Source organism: Loxodonta africana, chromosome 8 (genome assembly GCF_030014295.1).
Source record: "Loxodonta africana isolate mLoxAfr1 chromosome 8, mLoxAfr1.hap2, whole genome shotgun sequence".
Lineage (NCBI taxonomy): Eukaryota > Metazoa > Chordata > Mammalia > Proboscidea > Elephantidae > Loxodonta > Loxodonta africana.
Genome location: NC_087349.1, coordinates 115,246,209 through 115,262,287, shown reverse-complemented (window position 1 = coordinate 115,262,287; position 16,079 = coordinate 115,246,209). Strand labels below are relative to the sequence as shown.

The 16,079-nt window shown below is 38.5% G+C and overlaps 1 protein-coding gene across 1 annotated transcript in view; it reads left to right on the top strand.

The window, feature by feature from the left end:
• ABCA13 (ATP binding cassette subfamily A member 13) overlaps positions 1 to 16,079 on the top strand; it is a 572,876-nt gene that overhangs the window by 311,445 nt on the left and 245,352 nt on the right.

The window sequence follows — 16,079 nt, the reverse complement described above, 5'->3', positions numbered from 1 at the left end:
TTTGGAATAGATTTGGGGCTGAATGCATATCACTGATTTAATGATAGGAGAGAGGAAAGCCAAACTTGTGTGGTAAATCAGTGTAGTACCACAGTAGATAGCTGCCATTACAACTTTTGTCAGGAGTAAATGGTCATAAAATGTTGTAAAACATTAAAAAAAAATTATAACATTATACAACACTTTAATATGTAATTTTTTTGATTCCCACAACTCTATAACTTATCATTATTTCTATCTTAAGGTTTCAAAAACTGAGGCTCAAATAAACTACCTTTTAACCCAAAATTGCATAGCTTATCAACGACAGAGTTTGAACCTAGTTTTCTGAGAGTGAGCTGAGTTCTGTAAATGTGACTGTGCCTTATGGATGATGCTCTGTTTTCCATCAACCACCATGGACAGAGGGAATACACCAATTCCCACAACCCTTGCCCCATCCTTTTTTTTTTTTTTTTGCCCCATCCTTTTTAATAGTGCAAGTTGGGGTGCACAGAGACGAACAAAGAACTACCTAATATGCATAAACAATGGATATGAGCTTTGTCTAGAGCCAAAGAATGCAGGGTTGCAGGTATCTTCTGCTTTGGCTTCCTATTTTCTACTTTCATTCTTCAAGTCTTGGCATGAATGTCCTCTCCGTAGAAAGGCAGTCCCTGATTCTCCTGTCTCGATTCAGTTCAGTCCCCCATCCTCTCTCGCTGCACTGGGTAGGTTTCCTTCCTGACACTTCTTAAAACTGCTACTGTGTGTCATCTGTGCCTCTTCCACAGAAGCTGAGTACCGTTAGTCCATCTGTTCTCCATTCACCTCCACTTACCTCTACTTGGTAGCACCAAGCACCTTCTTGGCCCTAGTGTTTAATAAATGTTTCCTAAATGCTCTGCAGGTCATTTCCAAAGATGTGTCTAGCTTATGGGAATAGCACATTATAGTGGAAAGGGCATGAACTTTTGTCCCAGGCTTCTCTAGATTCAAATCTTTCTTTGTCCTTCACAAGCTCTAAGAATTTGGATAAATCACTTAATAATAGACAAATGCCTAGAACAAAGCAGTCAAAAATGGTAGTGACTCTTATTAAGTCAGGTGTGCTAAAATTGTTGTAATAACTTTGGTAACATCTGTGCTCCAGCAAAAGGCACCTTTCCTCCAGGGACTTTTGTCAAGTAACATCTTCCTTGTGCCAACGTAGATGCCACAGTGAATTCCCCATGCCCTACCTCCCTTGGTTGTGAGAGCGAAGAAAGCTTTGTAATTCTCTAGGGATGTGGGGTCACAGTGCCTGCAGCAAATTAAAGTGCTGTGTTGCATGCAGATTTGTCAGACACCAGTTGTCACTGTCTTCTGAAGTGTGGATAACGAGTCGAAATATTAGCCTGAAGTCTAGTAGTTTGGATAGTTGGGAGCTTCCAGCTGGGACGAATCACAATTTCCCTGCAGGTGTAAAGAGGTGTTTCTTTTGAGAGTTATTTCACCATCCTGAGCCACTTGGAAAGGAAAAATAAAATAATTTCCTTTGGATTGAAAGGAGAGGTTATTGCCAACAAAATACAGGCTTGTTATTTTAGTGTCTCTCTTTAATTGTTAATCAGGCTAATCAGGTCATTTACTAGTTATATGATGTCATGTATGGATAAACTGAACATGTTCATCAGCTCATTGGGCTTTCAGAGTGGTGGAGAAGACCCTGTGGAATCTATGAGTCAAAATAGAAATGAGTGTTTACACACACACACACACACACACACATATTTATTTATAATTAAATATATTTTTGGCAGAAAGAACAAGTGCTACTTTTATGCAAGTGGCATTTTTTCTGTTGCTAATAAAGTAAGAAACTTCAGGAATCCTTTTAATTTTCATCATCGGGTATAGTGAAATTTTGTAGAATGCTTGGCTTGTGTGTGTTATGAATTTAGACATCACAGAAAAAAAAAAAAGGTGAGGTGGGTCTTTATTTCCTGGATGGATGTTTAGCTTTTAAATGTTTTGTCAAACATAATGCTTTATATGTCCAATAAATATTACCTCAAGGAAAAATGCACACTTAGGGAGAGGTTTACTATAGTGTATGTCTTCTTTATTCATTTCCTTATTCTTTATCCAGCTTTCACATGCGGGGAGTTGAAAATACTATAGCTTGAGACAGGCGCCACTTAGTCCTCAAGGTGACATCTTTGCTTTTTAACACTTTCAAGAAGTCTTCCACAAAAGCAATGTCATTTGATTTCTTGACTGCTGTTCCCATGGTCATTGACTGTAGATATAAGTAAAATGAAAACCTTGACAACTTCTACATTTGTTGTGATGTTGCTTATCGGTACATTTGTGAGGATTTTTATTTTCTTTATGTTAAGGCGTAATCCATCCTGAAGACTATAGTCTTTGACATTCATCAGTAAGTGCATCAAATCCTCTTTGCTTTCAGCAAACAAGTTTGTGTCATCTGCATATCAAAAGTTGTTAATGAATCTCCCTCCAATCCTGATGCTGCTTTCTTTTCATATAGCTCAGCTTCTCAAATTGTTTGCTCAGCATAAAAATAGAATAAGTATGGAGAAAGGATACAACCCTGATACGCACCTTTTCTGATTTTAAACCATGCTGTATCCACTTTTTTTGTATCCACTTGTTCATTTCAAACAACTGCCTCTTATTCTATGTTCAACAAGTACACAGTTAAGCGCACCTTCAGTGCAGCTTGGATTTCTTCCTTCAGCACCATTGGTTCTTGGTCGTATGCTACCTCTTGAAATGGTTGAATGTCAGCCAATTCTTTTTGGTACAGTGACTCCGTGTATTCTTTCCATCTGCTTTTAATACTTTTTGAGTTGTTCAATTTTTTGCCCATAAAATTCTTCAGTATTATGACTTGAAGTCTTGAATTTTTTCTTCAGTTGTATCAGCTTGAAAGAGGTCAGCTGTGTTCTTCTCTTTTGGTTTTTTAACTCCTGATCTTTGCACATTTCATTACAATACTTTGCTTTGTCTTCTTGAGCTACCATTTGAAATCTTCTGTTCAGCTCTTTTACTTCATGATTTTTTCCTTTAGCTTTAGCTACTCTACATTCAAAAGCAAGTTTCAGAGTCTCTTCTGACATTCATTTTGGTCTTTTTCTTTTCTCTTTTTTTAATGATCTTTTGCTTTCTTCATGTATGATGTCCTCGGCATCATCCCACAACTTGTCTTGTCTTCGGTCATTAGTGTTCAATGTATCAAATCTATTTTTCAAATGGTCTCTAAATTCAATTGGGATATATTCAAGGTTGTACTTTGGCTCTCATGGGCTTGTTTAAATTTTCTTCAGCTTCATTTTGAACTTACATATGAGCAATTGATGGTCTTTTTGGGCAGCGGCCCCTGGCCTTGTTCAGACTGATGATATTGAGTTTCTCTGTCTTCTCTTTCCACACATGCAGTCGATTTGATCCCTGTGTATTCCATCCAGCAAGGTCTGCATGTATAGTCATTGTTTATATTGTTGAAAAAAGCACTTCCAATGAATAAGTTGTTGGTGTCGCAAAATTCTGCCATGCGATCTCCCGTGTTGTTTCTATCACCAAGGCCATATTTTCCGACTACTGGTCCTTTTTCTTTGCTTACAACTCTTGCATTCCAGTCACCAGTAATTATCAGTCATTGCATGTTTGATCAATTTCAGACTGCAGAAGTGGGTAAACATCTTCAATTTCTTTGTCTTTGGCAATAGTGTTTGGTGCATAAATTTGAATAATATTATATTAACTGGTCTTCCTTCTTCTTGTTGTTAAGTGCTGTTGAGTTGGTTCCAACTCATAGCGACCCTATGTACCACAGAATGAAACACTGCCCTGGTCCTGCGCCATCCTTACAATTGTTGTTATGCTTGAGCCCATTGTTGTAGCCACTGTGTCAGTCCATCTCGTTGAAGGTCTTCCTCTTTTCCACTGGCTCTGTACTTTACCAAGCATCATGTCCTTCTCCAGGGACTGAGCCCTTCTGACAAAGTATGTGAGATGTAATCTCGCCATCCTTGGTCTAAGGAGCATTCTAGTTGTACTTCTTCTAAGACAGATTTGTTCATTCTTTTGGCAGACTCTGGTATAGTCAGTGTTCTTTGCTAATGCCACAATTCAAAGGCATCAATTCCTCAGTCTTTTTTTCTTTGTCCAGTTTTCACACGCATATGATGTGATTGAAAATACCATGGCTGGGGTCAGGCGCACCTTAGTCTTCAAGGTGACGTCTTTGCTTTTCAACACTTTAAAGAGGTCCTTTGCAGCAGATTTGCCCAATACAATGTGTCTTTTTATTTCTTGACTGCTGCTTCTGTGGGTGTTGATTGTGGATCCAAGTAAAATGAAATCCTTGACAACGTCAATCTTTTCTCCGCTTATCATGATGTTGCTTATTGGTCCAGTTGTGAGGATTTTTGTTTTCTTTATGTTGAGGTGCAATCCATACTGAAGGCTGTGGTCTTTGATCTTCATTAGTAAGTGCTTCAAGTCCTCTTCACATTCAGCAAGCAAAGTTGTGTCATCTGCGTAACGCAGGTTGTTAATGAGTCTTCCTCTCATCTTGATGCCCCATTGTTCTTCATATAGTCCAGCTTTTCACATTATTTGCTCAACATACAGATTGAATAGGTATGGTGAAAGGATACAACCATGACACACACCTTTCTTGACTTTAAACCATGCAGTATCCCGTTGTTCTGTCCCAACGATTGTCTCTTGACCCATATACTGGTTCCTCTTGAGCTCAATTAAGTCTTCTTTGTAGGCGTACAGATATTATTTTATCACTGACAGGGTTGTATTTCAGGATAGATCTTGAAATGTTCTTTTTGACAATGAATATGATCCTGTTCCTCTTCAATTTGTTGTTTCTGGCATCATGGGCCATATTATTCTCCAGTTCAAAATGGCCAATACCAGCTCACTTCAGCTCAGTAATGCCTAGGATATCAATCTTCAAGCCTTGCATTTCATTTTGGACAACATCCAATTTTCCTTGATTCATACTTCATATATTCCTCATTCCAATTATTAATATATGTTCGCAGCTGTTTCTTCTAATATTGAGTCCCGCCATATCAGCAAATGAAGGCTCTGAAAGCTTGACTCCATCCACGTCAATAACGCTGATTCTATTTTGAGAAGGCAGCTCTTCCCTAGCAGTATTTTGAGTGCCTTCCAACATAAGTCTCATCTTTTGGCACTATATCAGGCAATGTTCTGCTGCTATTCATAAGGTTTTCACTGGGCATTTTATTCAGAAGTAGATTGCCAGGTTCTTCTTCCCAGTCTGTCTTAGTCTAGAAGCTCTGCTGAAATCTGTCCACCCTAGGCGACCCTGCTGGTATTTGAAATACCATTGGCATAGCTTCCAGCATCACAGCAAAATGCAAGCCACCACAGTATGACAAACTGAGAGATGAGTGGTGGAATTAAACAGGTTTGCCTACTAATTGTAGGCTGAGGTAAATGCCATGAGGAAAATTAACCACTGAAGAGGGAGGGAGTGACTAGACAAGTTGGATGTAGAAGGAGAGTGCTCACAGTAGGTCTCTCAGAGGAGATCATCTGAAGTTGAAACCTGAAAATGGAAGCATCCAGCAATGGGGAGAACTGGGTAGAGTGGGTGACGGTCAGAGGGAGCAGGTACAAAGGCTCAGATGTAGACAGTGCTTAAAGTGCCTAAGAAAAAGAGAAGACATTCATGTCTTGGAGGGAGTGGGGAAGTGGAAGGGTGAAGGTGATGGGGCCAGGTGACACCAAGTGCTGTCAGTCCTGATGAGGACTCTTTCCCTTCTCCAAGAACTATGGGGAGGAGGTGGGACAGTTTCCCCCGAGGATGACATGCTCTGATATAAATTTTAGAAAGAGCACTCTGGCTGTGGAGCGGAGGAAGGATTCAAAGAGCACAAGGTGGAAAAGTGGTAAACAGTTAAAGACTACTGGTGACACTGGAGAAAGAAGAAAGCTGACAGATTCAAAATTGACTTTGGAAGTGGACTCAGAGGGTGTTTTAATAAATTAAATGATCAGTATTAGAGAAAAGGGAATTAAGGAGGACTTTCAGAGAACATGTAGGAGTAAACAGTGGATGATGGTTGAGCTTCCACCTCATGAGAGGGTGGAAGTTAGAGTTAGTAGATAAGACTGAAGTTTGAGATGCTCATTAGACACGAAGAGATGTCAAATGAATCCAGGATTCAGGAGGGAGGTCTTCAGTATACTGGATATTCAAGCTTTTTGTCTGATTTTCCATTGGGATGTTTATGGTTTTCTTTATTTGTACGAACCATTTATGTATTAAATATATTATCCATTCATCACACTTGTGAGAAATATTTGTTGTTTGTTTTCATTTGCTTTTGATTAATTTTAGTTTTGAGTATACTTTTGGAGATAATAGACGTAATATGTATATAAACAATAATGTCCATCAAATCAATAAGCTAAGATGGAAAAATACTACAAACAATATAAATGTTCAATTGTAGGAGAGCTGTTAAATAAATAACAATGTATGTTTTTGAAAGAATATTCTTTATCCTTTAAAATTAGGGTCCTGTAGATTGAATTCCACATTGGTGATTGGTGTGCTGAAGGACTATCCAGGAAGCTTACTAAAAATTCAGAATCCTGGGTGCTACTTTCTGTAGATTCTCATTCACTTCGTCGAGTGACTGGCCCAAGAATCTAGACTTTAACCCACACCTCTTAAGATTCTCATAGAGATGAACCAAAGACTCACCTAGTGGTGAGGGGAAAAAAAAAATGATAATAACAGACTAGGCTATATAAATCTATTTGGGGAAAGATGATAAAATCATTATATTTTTCTTAAATTTAATTATATACCATGTATGTGGAAAAAAAATTTTTTTTTTTTACTAGTACACCAGAGAAAATTCTCATGACCTTTGAAATCAGACTGCTTACCTTGTGTACCACTAATTTAAATTCAGTGGAAATTTATTTTTTATCAGTAAGAAACTACTACTGTAACTTAATATAAAACAAGAAATCATATTAAAAGTTGCTGAAAGCTTGTTAGAGTGACTGTGTCCAATTAAATTCAGCATATCCAAGAGGGGGAAGAAAAAGGTAAAATTGGGAGAATTTTTTTTCTGATTAGAAAGTATTGAATGCTTTGATTTTTTTTAACTTAATTCCTTTATTTTACAAATTAGAGAACTCTTTGAAAATGAAGTAATAGTTGTCAGCAAGTAAATCCAACATGAAATAATAACAAAGCTTCCTTGATAAACTGACAGTAAAACTCCTTTCCAAAAACACTGTTTATTCTTGCAACATGTTATGAAGTTCCACTACCGGTATGTCAGTTTGTCATACTGCAGTGGCTTGCATGTTGCTATGGTGCTAGAAGCTATGCCACCAGTATTTCAAATACCAGCAGGGTCACCCATGGTGGACAAGTTTCAGTGGAGCTTCCAGACTAAGGCAAATTAGCAAGAAAGGCCTGGAGATTGAATTCCAAAAATTAGCCAATAAAAACTCTAGAGATAAGAGAATACTGTCTGAGACTTCAACTTACTTACTTTGGACATGTTATAAGGAGTGACCAATCACTGGAAAGGATATGATTTTGGATAAAGTAGAGGGCCAACAAAGTCGAGGAAAACTCTCAGTGATATGGATTGACACAGTAGCCACAAAAATGGACTCAAAAACACCAACAAAAAGATGATTCAGGACCAGGCAACACTCTGTTCTGTGATACATGAGGTGACCATGAGTCAGAGCAATTTCAGCGGCAACTAACAACTAACTCTGGGATATGCATTTTCAGCATAAGAGCTACAGGAATCAGTAAGAAACATAAAGCAATGTGACTTCAGTTCCTATTACAGTTTTTGCAAATTTTTACTTATTAGTTAACAGGCAAGACAAGTAAATTCTTATTGAATTAGAATTATTTCTTAAAGCTTTCATATCAAAAGGCAGAAATCATTCTCCTGAGATAGCTCATTTGGATAACTCATAGTACTGCTCCCTGTTATCAGGCCAAAGAGGAAATATCTGGAGGTGAACTGCCTTGCTGGGAGTAGGGGTGTACAGGGGCTGACAGTCCCTCTACGTTTCTTGTCCAGCTTTGCTTGAAGTCAGGTGTTTGCATGGAGAGTCTGCAAGAATGAAGTGGCTTTTGGAACCTATATTAGAACTGACTGAGATCTGAAGAAGAGGCAAAGTATAAGAAATTTCAATCTAAGGAAATAGAAACCAAAAAAACCAAACCCAGTGTCGTTGAGTTGATTCCGACTCGTGGTGAACCTCTAGGACAGAGTAGAACTGCCACACAGAGTTTCCAAGGAGCACCTGGGGAATTTGAACTGCCAACTCTTTGGTTAGCAGCCGTAGCACTTAACCTCTACACCACCAGGGTTTCCAAGGAAATAAAGAGAACAGGAATTCCTTGGGATGTTCTTTAGGTCTATTAAAAAAAAAAAAAAAAAAAAAAAAAAAAACTTCAGACCAGCAATAATAGCTATAATTACTTTATGGGATTTCAGAGTCTTTGTCTCCAACACACTTTTACTCTTGGTTTCCCTGACTTGCTTCTCACCAGCAGTTTTCAACAAAGTCCCAAAGTGAAGACATCATATTCTTACATTCAGGGTAAGCTATTGAAAGAGAAGCTGGAGAGACTGGATCCCATTCTATAGTCTGTCTTGTGGCAGGAAAAGGAATCTCAGGTAATAAAGGCCCCTGAGAAGCACAGTTAGAAATCCATCAGTTAATTCAAATTCTAACCATTTGATAAATCTCTTGTAAAATATCTATGGAAAGAGGTTATCCAACCAATGTTTGATAGATTTTGATCTAGGTATAAGAAATTTCTATTTGTTGGCCTTAGCTTTTCACTAACACAGAAAAATTGCCAGGTATTTTTTAGACTAACCATAAAAATGATAAAAGGGAAAAAAAAAAAACTTCTATTAAAAATTAATTGCTTTGAACAAGGGCTTCAAGTTTATTCAATGAGGGAAAAGAATAGTCTCTTCAGCAAATGGTACCAGGATAACTGGACCTCCACATGCAAAAGAAAGAAGTTGGACCCATACCTCACACCATATACAAAAAATAACTCAAACAGACATCAATGATCAAAATATAAAAACTAAAATATTAAAACTCTTAGAAATAAACATGGGGTAAAACTTCAGTAAACTGAGAAAGCATTGAAGTTGTCAAGGATATCATTTTACTTGAATTCACAATGAACGCACATGGAAGCAGCAGTCAAGAAATCAAATGAGTGTTGCATTGGGCAAAGCTGCTGCAAAAGACCTCTTTAAAGTGTTAAATAGCAAAGATGTCACTTTGAGGTCTAAGGTGCATCTGACCCAAGCCATGGTATTTTCTTCTTTTTTTATTGTCTTTTAGGGGAAAGTTTACAGCTCAAGTTAATTTCTCATACAAAATTTATACACTTTAAAAAAAAATTTTTATGTGACAGTGGTTGCAATCCCTACATACATGGGTTTCCCGTGTCCATCCAACCAGCTCCTGTCCCTTTCTGCCTTCTCATCCTGCCTCTGGACAGGAGCTGCCATTTGGTCTTGTGTATGTGCTTGGACTAAGAAGCACACTCTTCACGAGTATTATTTTATGTTTTATAGTCCAGTCTAATCTATGCCTGAAGAGTGGGCTTCCGGAATGATTTTAGTTCTGGGTTAACAAGAGTGTCCAGGGGCTATGGCTTTGGGGGTTCCTCCAGTCTCATTCAGACCATTAATTCTGGTCTTTTTATATGAATTTGAGCTCTGCTCCACACTTTTCTCCCACTCTGTTAGGGACTCTCTGCTGTGTTCCCTGTCAAGGTGGTCATTGGTGGTAGCCAGGCACCATCTAGATCTACTGGTCTCAGGCTGATGGAATCTCTGGTTTATGTGGTCCTTTTTTCTCTTGGGCTAATATTTTACTTGTGTCTTTGGTGTTCTCAGTTCTCCTTTTCTCCAAGTGGGTTGAGATCAGATGATGCGTTTTAGATAGCTGCTCGGAAGTTTTTAAGACCCCAGACACCACTCACCAAAGTGGGATGCAGAACATTTTCTTAATAAACTTTGTTGTGTCAATTGGCCTCGATGTCCCCTGAAACCGTGGTCCCCAGATCCCAGTCCCAGCTATTCTGCCCTTCAAAGTGTTTGGTTGTGTTCAGGGAACTTCTTAGCTTTTGGTTTAGTGCAGTTGTGCTCACTTCCTCTGTATTGCATGTTGTCATTCCGTTCACCTAAGACGATTCTTGTCTACTATCTAGTTAGTGAATTCCTCTCCTCACCCGCATAACCATCAGAGAATGTTTTCTTCTGTGTTTAAAACTTTTCTTGAGGTCTTATAATAGTGGTCTCGTACAATATTTTCCTTTTGCAACTAATTTCACTCAGCATAATGCCCTCCAGATTCATTCATGTTGTGAGATATTTCATGGATTCATCATTGTTCTTTATCGTTGCATAGTAGTCCGTTGTGTGTATATACCATAATTTGTTTATCCATTCGTCTGTTGATGGGCACCTAGGTTATTTCCATCTTTTTGCTATTGTTAACAGTGGTGCAATGAACACATGTGTGCATGTATCTATTTGTGTGATGGCTCTTATTTCTCTAGGATATATTTCAGGGAGTGGGATTGCTGTATCATATGGTACTTCTCTTTCTAGATTTTTAAGGAAGTGCCAAATTGATTTCCAAAGTGGTTGTGCCATTTTACATTCCCACCAGCAGTGTGTAAGTGTTCCAGCCTCTCCACAACCTCTTCAACATTTATTGTTTTGTGTTTTTTGGATTAGTGGCAGCCTTGTTGGGGTGAGATGGTATCTCATTGTAGTTTGATTTGCATTTCTCTAATGGCAGCGGGTTTTTTTTTTTTAATGGCTAATGATCCTGAGCATATCTTCATGCATCTGTTAGCTGTCTGAATGTCTTCTCCGGTGAAGTGTATGTTCATATCCTTTGCCCATTTTTTCCCATGGTATTTCCAATTGCCTCATATGCATGTGAAATCTGGACAATGCATAAGGAAGACCAAAGAAGAATTCGAATTATGGTGTTGGCAAAGAATATTGAATATACCCTGGACTGCCAGAAAAAGGAACACATCTGTTTTGGAAAAAGTACAGCCAGGTTGCTCTTTAGAAGCAAAGATTGTGAGACTTTGTCTCAAGTACTTTGAGTGTGTTATTAGGAGGGGTCAGTCCCTCGAAAAGGACATCATGTATGGTAAATTAGACAGTCAGTGAAAAAGTGGGAGATCCTCAACAAGATGGATGGACACAGAGGCTGCAACAATGGGCTCAAACATAGCAATGATCATGAGGATTGTCTACGACCGGGCATTGTTTTGTTCTGTTGTACATAGGGTTGCTGAGTCGGAACCATCTTGATGGCACCTAGCAACAACAACAACAGCATCTGGGGGGCAACATTACAGGGAGCTTCCTGGTCAAGGAAAGGGTGTGCCTTTAGGAATCACCAGCTTTTACCTTTCTACTGTTCATCACTCAGACCTGTTGAGCCAGGTGTTTGCCAAACTAATGTACCAGTAGCAATGATTGTGAGGATGGCGCATGACTGGGTAGTGTTTAGTTAGTTCTGGGGTTGCTATGAGCTGACTTAACCACACTGAACAACAGCATAAACAAACAAACAAAAAAACCCATTGCCATCGAGTCGATTTCAACTCACAGCGACCCTATAACAACATAGTGTATGCAAATAAGAATTTTCAGTATTCTTCTTACTAATTTTCCTTCCTTCCTGCCTGCCGTTCTTTTCTCCCTCCTGTGTCCCTCTTTTCTTTCCTGTTTCCCTCCTGGAGCTTGGACTGAAGGGGATGCTGTAGCCACACACTTGTGTCTTATATTTCCATTCAAAAGGTCTGACTCTTGATCTTTACCCTTTGTGTTGTGGAGAATTTCTTGAACTGGTGTTTAGATTTGTTACATAATGTGTTATTAGTTTACCATCTTCACTTTATCCTTTAATTTTTTAAAATTATGGTTTCATATAAAAACTGGTTTCCCCCAATCTCAAAACAAGAAAAACCAAACCCGTTGCTGTCAAGTCAATTCCAACTCATAGCAACTCTATAGAACACAGTAGAACTGTCCCATAGGGGTTCCGAGGATCGGTTGGTGGATTCAAACTGCTGACCTTTTGTTTAGCAGTCACACTTTTAACCACTGTGCCACCAGGTCTCCCCCCAACCTGGTTTGTTACTTTTTCTGAGATATAATGCTCTTTCACATGTCTGAAAAGTATGAATTTTATACATAGTTCTCCAATTTCTTGCAATAATCCCCACATCATAGTTTTAGTACATGCTTTGGACACAATAGGTGCTAGATAAGTATTGATTAATTAGTTCTCATTTATCTCTCTCTTTCTCACTCTTTGCCTCACATACACAGATACAAAAAAGGAAGTTGTCTGCCCTAGGCAAAATATTTGAACTATATTTTCTGTTTCAGGTATAGGATTTAACAAAGCATTGTACTGTAGTATATTTGGATATGCTCGAGAAAGATACATGAAAATGGAAAAAGATTAAGTGCTTTTAAAAAACTTTCATGTGCTATAATCTATAAAATGTCTGTCTTAACCAGTTTTGTCTCTTCAAACTTGGCAAGTATTGATTTTGTTTTCTTGTGTCTTCTATTGATTCAAGCTTAACTTGGCTGTTATAGCACCACGAGTGCTTCTTTCTTTGTTCCTCTGTGTTATGCCTGATGATTTTACAGTAGGTGAGGCGGGCCTGCCAATTAACTTTCTGGCTCTGTGGCTAGAAAACAGATTTCATTTTAAACTGCAATACATTCCTCAGAGGAAGATGTGGCAACATGCGCCCATAAAGATTACAGCCTTGGAAACCCTATGGGGCACTTTTACTCTATACTATAGGGTCGCTGTGAGTCAGAATTGACTTGACAGGAAAGAGTTTTTGAGTTTACACTATTTACTCCAATATTTGGACCTAAAGAAAATGAATGAATTTTAGTTGAGTATTTTTAACAGTTTTGAACTTTCTGGTAATGTTCTGGAATGTGAGGTGGTCATTTTCTTCCCATCCAGTTTGTTGAGTTCTGTGTGGTGGATTTCCTTTGTCCCTCTCTGAGGAATGCCTTGGATACCAGTTCACTGGGTACATGAATGCAGGTTCCCCCATCCTACATAGCAGAACAGGTAAAACATGGACATCAAATGAAAAAAAAAAAAAAATCAAGTCCAGAATAAGAAGATAAGGGCCGGGCTTTCTTAGAGAAAAAAAAAAAATTTTTTTCCTAAGAATTCCTGCATAGTCTTTGTTCATTCAGTTTTCAACCATTGCCCCAATTATGTCCTTAATAGTAAAATGATCCAACCCACAGTTATGAGTTGCACTCAGTTGTATGATTCTCTGGTCAAAAGAATTCCTCAGTCTTTCCTTGACTTTCGTGACCTGGATATTTTTGAAGACTACAGAACAGTCTTTTTGTACCATTAACCCACATGTGTATTTGTCCTCATGATAAATGTTTCCTCAAGAGAAGACCAGGTTATACATTTGTGGCTGGAATATTATAGATGGGTCACTGTGTTCTACTCATTGCTTCCTACCAGGTGGCACAGATGCTGATTATCTCATTACTGGTGGTGATGACTTTGATCACTCAGTTGAAGTGGTATCTGCCGGGTTTTCCTACTCTAAAGTTTACTTTTCTCATTATTATTAAAGATTTTCTGAAGGCATACTTTGATACTCTGCAAATTCCCAGCCCTCATCCCACTTTTGCCCAGTAGTTTCAGCACCCTTTGATGTTTCTTGCCTGTACTTATTATTACTATGATGTTTGCTTACTTTGGACACATCACCAGGAAAGACTAATCATGTTTGGTAAAGTAGAGGGTCAACGAGAATAAGGGAAACCCTCAGTGAGATGGATTACAGAATAGTCATAACAATGGGCTCAAGCATACCAGTGGTCAGGAAGATGGTGCAGGACTTGGCAACATTTTGTTCTGTTACGTATAAGATCTTTATGAATCAGAGCCAACACAATGGCAACTAACAAAAACCAAAATGATTGCAAAATGGTACATTTTCTAATTCCATCATTCATTCTTTTTTATTTGGAATTCTGCAGTAAGGAAGAACCTACTGTTCAACCGTTTACTTTTTGTATCACAGTGACTTGTGCTTCCTATTTCATTCAAGGAGTTATAATCTATTACAATCATTATTTATTTTGATCCTTGAATTTTACCAGATTTAGCCAGTGAGAACTCCTTCAAGCTGACTTCTGTGTCTTTTAACATGCACCCATCATTCTTTGAGCATTTTCTTACTTTCTGTAACAAGATGTTCCATCTTGTACTTTTTTTTTAATTGAACTTTAGATGAAGGTTTAGAGAATAAACTAGTTTATCATCAAAACAGTACACATGTTGGTGTATGACATTGGTTAACAACCTTGTAACATGTCAACACTCTCCCTTCTCAACCCTGGGTTCTCTATTACCAACTTTCCCGTTCCCGCCTACCTTCCAGTCCCTGCCCCAGGGCAGGCTGGTGTGCCCCATTAGTCTTGTTTTGTTCCATGGGACTGTTCAATCTTTGCTGAAGTGTGAACCTCAGGAGTGACCTCATTACTAAGCTGAAAGGGTGTCCGGGGGCCATACTCTCGGGGTTTCTACAGTCTCTGTCAGGCCAGCAAGTCTGGTCTTTCTTTTTGAGTTAGAATTTTGTTCTACAATTTTCTCCAAATCTGTCTGGGACCCTTTATTGTGATCCTTGTCTGAGTAGTCAGTAGCGGTAGCCAGGCACCATCTAGTTGTACTGGACTCTGTCTGGTGGAGGCGTGGTAGATATGGCCCATTAGTTCTTTGGACTAATCTTTCCCTTGTATCTTTAGTTTTCTTCATTATTCCTTGTTTCTGAAGGGGTGACACCAGTGGAATATCCTAGATGGGCACTTTCAGGCTTTTAAGACCCCAGACACTACTCACCAAAGTAGAATAGAACATTTTCTTTAGAAATATGTTGTGCCAATTGAGTTAGATGTTCCCCAAGACCATGGTCTCCACTGCCCTTGGCCCAGTAATTCAGTCCCTCAGGGAGTTTGAATGTGTCTGTGGAGCTTATATGACCTTGCCTTGGACAAGTTGTGCTGGCTCGCCCAGTATTGTGTACTGTCCTACCCTTCACCAAAGCTACCACTTATCTATTATCTATTTAGTTTTTCCATCCCCACCCCCCCTCATAAACATCAAAGATTGTTTCTTTTTGTGTGTAAACTTTTTCATGAGTTTTATAGTACTGAGCTCATACAATATTTGCCCTTTTGTGATTGACTTATGAACTCAGCATAATGCCCTCCAGATTCGTTAATGTCATGAGATTCTTGACAGATGCGTCATTGCTCTTTATTATTGTGTAGTACTCCATTGTGCATATGTACCATAGCTTGTTTATCCATTCATCTGTTAATGGGCATCTAGTTTGTTTCCATCCTTTTGCTGTTCTAAACGATGTTGCATTGAACATGGGTGTGCATACATCTATTCGTGTGATGACTCTTATTTCTCTAGGATGTATTCCTAGGAGCGGGGTTGCTGAATCAAACAGTATTAGCATTGCCAATCCTGCTCTTTTTTGGTAGTTATTTGCTTGATTTTTTTTTCCATCCTTTGATTTTTAATAAATTTACGTCTTTGTTTCTAAGGTATGTCTCTTGTAGACAGCATATTGATGGATCCTGTTTTTTAAATCCATTCTGTCACTCTGGATGTATTTAGTCCATTTACATTCAGTGTAATTATTGATAAGTGTGAGTTTATTGCTGTCATTTTGTAGTGATTTTTTTTTGTGATGCTAACATTTTCTTTGTTCCTTTTACTCTCCTGTGCAGAGTTCCTTTTGTTTGTGGATTTCTTTTGTTTCTGTAGATTTTATTTTTATTGAGACTTTATGTTTTTCTTCTTTATTTTGATGACTAGGTTTGTTAACTTTCTTTGTGGTTACCTTGAAATTTACCCTTATCTTCCTTGGTTTGAACCAGTCTATTATTACTTGATATCGCCTTGCC